This window comes from Brassica oleracea, chromosome C5 (assembly GCF_000695525.1).
Source record: "Brassica oleracea var. oleracea cultivar TO1000 chromosome C5, BOL, whole genome shotgun sequence".
Classification (NCBI taxonomy): domain Eukaryota; kingdom Viridiplantae; phylum Streptophyta; class Magnoliopsida; order Brassicales; family Brassicaceae; genus Brassica; species Brassica oleracea.
The window spans coordinates 32,159,839-32,168,552 of record NC_027752.1 but is presented as its reverse complement, the minus strand read 5'-3'; the positions used below and the strand labels follow the sequence as shown (position 1 = coordinate 32,168,552).

The following is an 8,714-nucleotide window of genomic DNA, read 5'->3' as shown; positions in this document are numbered from 1 at the left end:
TCCTAACAGTTTTTTCAGTATTAGACTAAACCACAGATTCAAGGCCCAGTTATTTTGAAACCCTAACATTTTAAATCCAAATTTATTATCTTTTTCCATGCACTATTTGATTTATATACAAACAACTACCTAAGTAAACACTAACAAGTTCCATCACCCTCAACTTTGAACATATAAGATATAAAAATATCAACATATGACTTCGTCGTTCATTCTTATATCAAACTCATCAACCTATGTAATATCCAAAGTCTCATCAATCACATTATAGACAAAAAACAATAAAATCCCGTAAACAAAACTATACAATACACCTATAATGTAGCCGACCCCGCGCTTGCGCGGAGACTATGCACCTAGTTTATATAATGAATGCCTCAAACAAATTATTTGCGTAAGGGTATTATAGGAAAAATGTCTTCTAGATATAATACAAAATCTAGGATATGATTGGTGTTTGGGCTGTTGAGGCTTTTGTGGTTGTGTAAAGCCATAAAAATTGTCAATCAACTTATTTAGACCATCTCCAACCATTAGAAACCATGTAAGGTTCTGAAAAAATAAAAATATTCATATTTTAGTTGTGCAATTAAATTTGATATTTTTTTAAATCATTAAATGTTAGTTGCATGACATGTGGATAGAAAATGTTTAGAAGTGATTTTAAAACAAGAGTTTTTAGAACTTCTTTTCACTCTCTCTCTCTCAATTTCTTTTTTTATTCTTTAATTTTAATAAGGGAGTTCTGATTGAAGAACTTCCATTGGAGGTGATCTTGTAAAGTCTTAAAAGCCGATTTTTAGAAATTTTTTTTTTTTAACAGCCACTTTTTAGGGTTTTGACGCTCTTCTTTTCTTTATTTTTTTGCAAAAAACGTGGATGAGTATTTTTATTTTGTCTTTTGTTCATTTTTGACCAAAATAAATAAAACAATAAGTATAATAATTAATATATTAATTATCATTAATTAGTTAGGTTTTTAACATTAAGAAAAAGTCATAACCTACTATTATTGGACATTAGTTTAATAAAACATAGAAATTATTATAAAGGTAATTGAAAACATTTACGAATGATTCAAAACCAAAAAAAAAAAATTAAAATAAAAGAAAATGCTATTTTAAGAATATATTTTCAGTATAAATACAAGAAGAAAACTCATTTCATCAAACACACAACCAACATGTACAACAATTCCATTTGCTTTTCTTATCAACAATCAATATATATATTTAGTTTTCTAAGTGTTACATTAAATTATTTTAAATCTTTTGTTTTTTACAGAAATATCGTCATCTTCTTCTCGAAAGGGTATTTTATTTATATGTTAAGCGATTTTAGTACATTTTTTTATGGATATTATGTTATATGAATTTAATGTAATGTATTTTTGTTAAATATTTATAGAAGAAGATCACATGGAATGATAACAAGACTCATACATTCCTTTAGATTTTTGTATCCGAGCAAGAAGAAGAGAACTGGAAAGAGGCTGTCCTTCCAAAAGAAGGAAAAGATCGATTAATAGATAAATTTGTGCAAGCAACAAGATATAAACCGGTATGAAAACTTTAAGAATCATTATGATAGTCTGAAAACATGGTACACTACATACAAAAGGTTAAGAAAAAAAACTGGAGTACATGTTAATCAGACTACCAATGAAATCGAGATGGATTTGGACTGGTGGGACGATCGGTGCAATGTAAGCCACATTCAATAAGTTTTAACTCGTAGACTATTTTTGTTATAACAATTTATCATTATTAATGGTGAAATAATTTCAGTTATAGGAAATTCCCGGGGCTAGTCATATAAGAAACAAGCCACTTCAAGATCTAGATTTGCTGGAAAAATATTTTCAGATACGTACATTGGAACTGAAGATGGATGGGCAGTTGGAAATGGTCCTGATGGATATGTGCAAGCAGAAGATCATGTGAATGATACCCAAACTGAAAGAGATGACCAAGAATCATTTTTTTCTGAAACTCAAAACACCGGGTATAACACCCCCACAAACAAAATACCACCAAGACGAAAACGCGAAAAGTCGGAAACTTCAATGGCATATGGTAGACGATCCTAAACTATTAGAGTTGCAGGAGAAGCCATGGGTTCAGATAGAGAAAGAGAGTACGTTGTGTACACCAGCTTTCTAATCTTGAATACAACTCACATTTCTATTGGGATGTAGTAAGCCTAATTGAAAATAGTGAGACGGCACGGCAGATGGTTTTAGGATTATCAGACGATGAACATGTTCTCAATTATCTAAAACGATCCATCCAAGTGCAGAAAGAGCCGCCTCGTTATCCAGACTTCAGCTACTTTGACGAATGATTTGTATTTTTTATATTTAATTGAACAAGTTTTTAATATTTTATATCTTAAATAAAGGATATAGCTTTGTTATGGATAATACTTGAAGATGAAGAGGGTGATGATTTTTTACTCGAATCAGAAGAAACTGATCAAAGAGTCATGAGACCTTTATGTTCAGATGCAGACTGTAGACGGAAGTTTCTTCATGATATGATCAATGGTCATCCAACACAATGCCACAATATGTTAAGGCTGTGGCCGGAGATATTTACTAAATTATGCAGTGATCTCCAAGATATGTACGGATTGCGTGATACATATAATATGTCTGTAAAAGAAAACGTGGCTATATTTTTACATATGTGTGGACACAATATAACACAGCAAACTGCAATGCATACATTTGGTCATTCAGCAGAAACAATTTCCAGAAAGTTTCATGAGGTACTTGTTGCACTTGTATCAATGGCCACTGATATGTTTTCTCCAGATCCGGCGTCTCTTATGCAAGTTCATCCTAAATTGCAATCAAATAAGTATTATTGGCCATATTTCAAAAGATTTATTGGTGCAATCGATGGAACTCATATTCTTGTTATGGTGTCTCGAAGAGATCAAAGAAGATATTGGAATTGGCATGGACATACATCCATGAACATCCTCGTGATATGCAACTTAGACATGTTATTCACATATGTTTATGTTGGAATTCCAGGATCTGCTCACGATGCAAAAGTTCTTTCACTTGCTATCGAAGATGATACTAATTTTCCTCATCCACCCGATGGTAAGTATTATTTAGGTGATTCAGGATACACATTATGTCGTGGATTTCTTTGTTCATATAGAGAAGAGAGATATCACCTAAATCGGTTCCAAAATCAAGCAGAAGTGGTGTATTGTGAAAGACGAAGCAAGGTATAACATATCTACAATGCGAAAAATTGTGGTGGCAACCATGGTTCTCCATAATTTGTTATTCGCAAATCAAATCTTGTGTGTAATACCCCGTCTTTAAAAAAAAAAAAACCCTAATTTCGGTTTTATGGAATTTCTCGGGGAAGCCGAAGGCTCGAGAAATGTTTTTCCTCAAGGTTAAGGTTAGTCTGGAGTCTATTAAAAATATTCAGTTCATCAGATTGGGAACAGAAAAATATTCGGGATTGATCGCAGGACGAAAATTCACCAGAAGGACCGAAATCGCGCAAATCGACCGAGAAGCTCGAGGTGGCTTGATCTAAGGGATCAGGACGTGGTGCCAACCATTTAACCTATTGAGTGTCAACACAAGAAGGAGGCGTAGACGTGCATGAAGCAGTTCCATGCAGCTCGACACACAGAAGCACGAGGTGTCGCAGTACCTGCGATCTGCGCATGCGAACCGACATGCAGAGGCCCGTGTGTCGCGACGCGTGAACCCCATACATGCTGAGAGCTATGTGGACGTGGTGGTGTCACCTGGCATGTAAAGGAGGCATGAAACAGGGCATGTGGACGCCCATGTGTCGTGCATGCGACCGGAAGCATGCAAGACGACACACAGGCAATCGGGTGGCTCATTCTTATTGGCTGGCAACTTCTATATATACCCAGCCACCCTTCACCATTTTTACTCATCTCATTCCATAGAAATCAAAGAAAAACGTGGCTAGAGAGAGAGAGAAAAAAAAAGAAGTGAGGTGCTTTAGAAGTATATACATTTCCGAAGACCGACAAACTGCCAGGAAGTTCCGAAAGACTGTCCAGAAGTGAAAGAAGGTTCTTTTCGAGTTCTGATCTGTCCAGACCAGTCCATTCAAGACATCAACGTTGGATTTTGTGATTTAACATCATGGCACCAAGACGAAGATTTGGAGGGGAGAAAAAGGTTTTGGTCAACATCCGGAATCAAAGAGTCGAGCCACATCGCTTAATCACCGTGCACGGTTAATTATTTGTTAACGAACTTTTAATGCAGGTTCCTGATATTGGAGACGGCTTCCGAGCTAGGATAGCTGGACCGGTCTAGGTGTCAGTTTGTGGATCCGAGGCTTGAGACGATGTCTGAGCTAAGTGGATAACAAGACTAATCAAAGCACCCGGGTTATTGTGATTGTGTGATTATTATATGTTGTTATGGTATGTACCTCGTATTGGTACTGTTGTGTGAGAACCTCGTGGTGGTTCTAGTATTAGTTTGCAGGTCACTGCTTCCTCAAATTGTACCACTAAACCTGTCGTGGTCCGGAAAGTGGTGGGCTCGGTTTAACTTGGCTTGATCACCAAGGCCGAGTGTCACATGTGGATGTGACAGCCCCAGGTGAGTCCGATAAGGAACCGGGGCACGGCGATTCCGATTGAAGACCGTGACCGGGCGATTCCCGAGCGCCTACGCCTGTGTGGTGTAATAGTGAAGGGATTGCCAGTGTCCCTTATGTGGAGAAAGAATGATTATGTTTGGCCCTAGGAGTATATATATATGGTTGATTGATGTGACACTCATAAAGAGTGTTTTGATTTACCATGGTTTAATGGTTTATTGCCTAAATCGGTCATGCTTTATCTTGAATATTGATTGTTGAACTACCCGTCTTGCTTGTGTTTGGGGTTGGGTTTAGAATGACAGGTAGTTGTATATGCTAGATAGGGAACCCTAGCTCACTGAGTGAAACTAGTTCACTCACTCCTCACATCCTTTTGCAGGTGACCAGTAGAAAGGACCATAGTGCTTGCGGAACTGTAGGAGCTGGTGTAGATTGGACATCTTTTGCTAAAGACTCGTTTTCAAGATATATGAATGTATGTTTTACCTTTGGCTGCGTCTATGGACCATATGTATAATATTTTGGGCTTGTGAACTTCATGTTTTATATATATGAAATAAAATATGTTTTATATTCGTGCGTGTTGAATCTGATATTAGGTTAGTCCAATCTAACACAACTCTATGATTCGGTACGGGTTCCAAAGCCTCAGGCCGAAGATTAGAGGAAACGAGTTTTGAATGGATATTCTGGGTTACAGAATTATGTTTTGTGACTTGGAAAGTCTATTCTCAACCCGTCGTAACACTTCCGGACTTGGCAGAGGAAGGTCGTTCGGGCATGTTCTTGTTTGATTGTTGCCCGGCTGACTGACCGATGTTTAAAACAGTTCGGGGGTGTTACAGAGGTGGTATAAGAGCATGGTTTAGATCATGCGGTCAATCACGTACTCTCCGTGTTTTATCGAGTCAAATGTGTCGCAAAAGATGTATTAGGAAACCAGCAGAGTTCCGCTCTAATTAGTATTCTAAATAGGAATTCCCTGTTTGTGGATTGCAGATGGCAAGGAGGGGAAGGAGTGATGGGGGACAAGATTGGATGCTGGGTATAGACAGAGTCTAAAGAAGAAGAGGATTGGGATATGAATACGAGGGAAGGGTGCAAACATTGGCGCACACCAACCAAGGATCCAGTGAAAAAAACGTAAGAAGAAACAATAATCTGTTTGGACATGATCAAGAGATACCACCAGAAGAAAACTTTCCACCAAACTGTACTATAAGGAGAAGAACAGAAACAGGTGATAGCGAGTCAAGTGTCCAAGGACCTAGACCAGTGAGGTGGAATAACCCGATTGAACCAGAAGTTCATGATCAACCACAACAAGGAGTAGGAATGTAGCACACTCTGAAGATGCTTCATGACGTGATAGCGAGGTCACTGCAACAACCTCAGGAGCAACCTCAGCCACTTATGCCACCACAACCTACAGTGGCTACACCGATGTTACCGTTGATAACTGCCATGAAGAATATGAAGACACCACATTTTGAAGGCGGGACATATCCATTCCAAGCCGACCAGTGGCTTCGAACTATGGAGAAAAACTTTGAGACCCTAACGTGTTCTGAAGAGTCTAAGAAGAAAATGGCAGTATATTACTTAGACAAAGACGCATCAGAATGGTGGGAGAGTAGGGATCGCCAAGTGGGACATCTGGTCACCACTTGGGCGGCATTCAAACAAGAATTTGAACGCAAGTACTTCACTCCTGAATCCAAGCGACGGCTTCAACGCCAGTTTGCAAACTTGGTACAAGGAGATAAGACGGTAAGAGAATATGAATCTGTATTTATGCGACTGCGACGACACGTGCTGCGAGGACAAGATGATGAGGAGACCATGATATCCAACTTTCTGTTAGTCTGAAACCAGAGTTGGAAAATAGACTGGCAGTCGGGAACTATGAGAGTCTCACCGAGCTAGTGGAAAAGGCTGTGAATGTGGAGATCGGGTTGGAAGCTGAGAAGGCGACAAGTAAGAAATTCAAGCAGCATCAAGAAGGAAAGTATGGTGGAAACCAAAGATCTTTTAAGGGTAAAGATAAGGAAAAGGATTCGGGAGGGCCAAGTCGACGATCTCTCTTCACAGGAAAATGCTTTAACTGTGGTAAGACATACCATAAGTCAAGTGAATGCTTCGGGAAGAAACCTGGATCCTTTCAGTCAAACTCATACAATCCTACATGCTACACGTGTGGAAAGAAAGGACGCATCTCTACCCAGTGCAGTGTCAATCGTCCTATCCCAGCTACGCCAATCACTGCCCATCCTCCTCCAGCTCCACCTGCAATCGCACCAGCGCCAAAAAGGCAAGCTATAGGAGGTAGAGTTTACGCTTTAGAACTAGAGGATACTAAACCTCCAGGCCCATCTAAGGGTCCCATCACAGGTATTTGGGTTCTTTAACCTTACTAGATTTATTTTGTGTTGTGTTATTGCATGTGATGGATTGGTTAATTTCTATTGGATAATTTTTATGTTGTTGATATATATTGATGTTGTGCCAGGAACCTTACATGTTGCGGGGCGTCCCACACATGTATTGTTCGACTCGGGGGCAACACATAGCTTTGTGGCCCCTGAGGTAGCTGCCGAGTTTGTGGATTCATTTGTGATTGACAGGATGGATGTGGCTGTGATGACTCCTGGAGACCAAACCTTCCAAGCAAAAGAATGCCTCAGAAGAGTTCCGTTAGTCATTTTAGAGAAGATGTTCTTGGCAGATTTGTTGGTGGTGCCCTTAAAGGGATATGAGGTTATCCTGGGCATGGATTGGTTATTAGGCTATCGGGCACAACTAGATTGTAGGAAAGGTCGTATTTTGTTCAAGGATAACGGACAACGACAAATAGTGTTTTACGGGATTAGTCCAAGCAAGTCTGTGTCTATAGTAGCTGCCATGAGAGTGGAAGATTTGCTTAAGTATGGAAAAGCGTATCTGGTAACAGTAACTGCTAGTGAAGGACCCGCTAGCAATGGAGTTGAAATTACGGATATTGCGGTAGTACAAGAGTTTGAGGATGTGTTCTCAGTGTTGAAAGAGTTACCTCCACCTCGAAGTAACCCTTTCACAATTAACTTGGAACCTGAAGCGAAGCCGATAGCAAAGGCTCCAGAGTTAGCAGAATTGAAGAAACAGCTTGAAGATTTAATGGAGAAAGGTTTCATAAGACCTAGCTCTTCACCATGGGGATCTCCGGTCTTATTTGTCAAGAAGAAGGATGGTAGCATGCGACTTTGCATTGATTATCGAGGAATCAACAATATCACCATCAAAGATAAGTATCCTCTTCCGAAGATAGACGAGTTGTTGGATCAGCTAAGGGGAGCAAGTTGGTTTTTGAAGATCGACTTGGCGTAGGGCTATCATCAGATTCCAATTTCAGAAGGTGATTTCATGAAGACTGCGTTTAGAACTCGTTATGGACAATACGAGTTCGTAGTAATGCCTTTTGGCCTTACTAACGTACCGGTGGCCTTCATGATATTGATGAATTAAGTCTTCCATGATTATCTCGACAAGTTCATGATAATCTTCATCGATGACATTTTAATATATTCCAAGACAGAGGTAGAGCACAAACCACACTTGAAGCTAGTGTTAGAACGGTTAAGACACCAGAAGCTGTATGCCAAGTTCAGCAAGTGTTCTTTCTGGAAAAGAGAGATCGGGTTCTTGGGGCACCGTGTGTCTGGAGAAGGAGTTTCCTAGATTCGGAAAAGGTGAAAGCCATCGAGGAATGGCAAAGGCCATCAACGGTAACCGAGGTAAGAAGTTTCCTCGGGTTAGCCCGGTATTATCGAAGGTTCGTCAAGAACTTTCTTCGATTGCTAAGCCCCTGACGAAGTTGACTGGAAAAGGAGTTATGTTCATCTGGGGAAAAGAAACAGAGGAAGCATTTCAGAGACTGAAGAAAGCTTTGACCACAACACCGGTATTGGCATTACCTGAACAAGGTAAACCTTACACTGTGTACGCAGATGCTTCTTGGATTGGGTTGGGTTGTGTGTTGATGCAGGAAGGCAAAGTAATAGGCTATGCATCATGGTAACTCAGGAAGCATGAAGAGAACTACCCAACACA

At 39.6% G+C, this 8,714-nt stretch overlaps 1 long non-coding RNA gene across 1 annotated transcript; it reads left to right on the top strand.

The window, feature by feature from the left end:
* Nucleotides 1–1,199: 1,199 nt before the first annotated feature.
* LOC106294226 lies at nucleotides 1,200–2,132 on the top strand. Its single transcript, XR_001260776.1, has 3 exons — nucleotides 1,200–1,311; nucleotides 1,408–1,705; nucleotides 1,788–2,132. It is a non-coding gene; the product is annotated as an uncharacterized LOC106294226 (long non-coding RNA).
* Nucleotides 2,133–8,714: the final 6,582 nt, after the last annotated feature.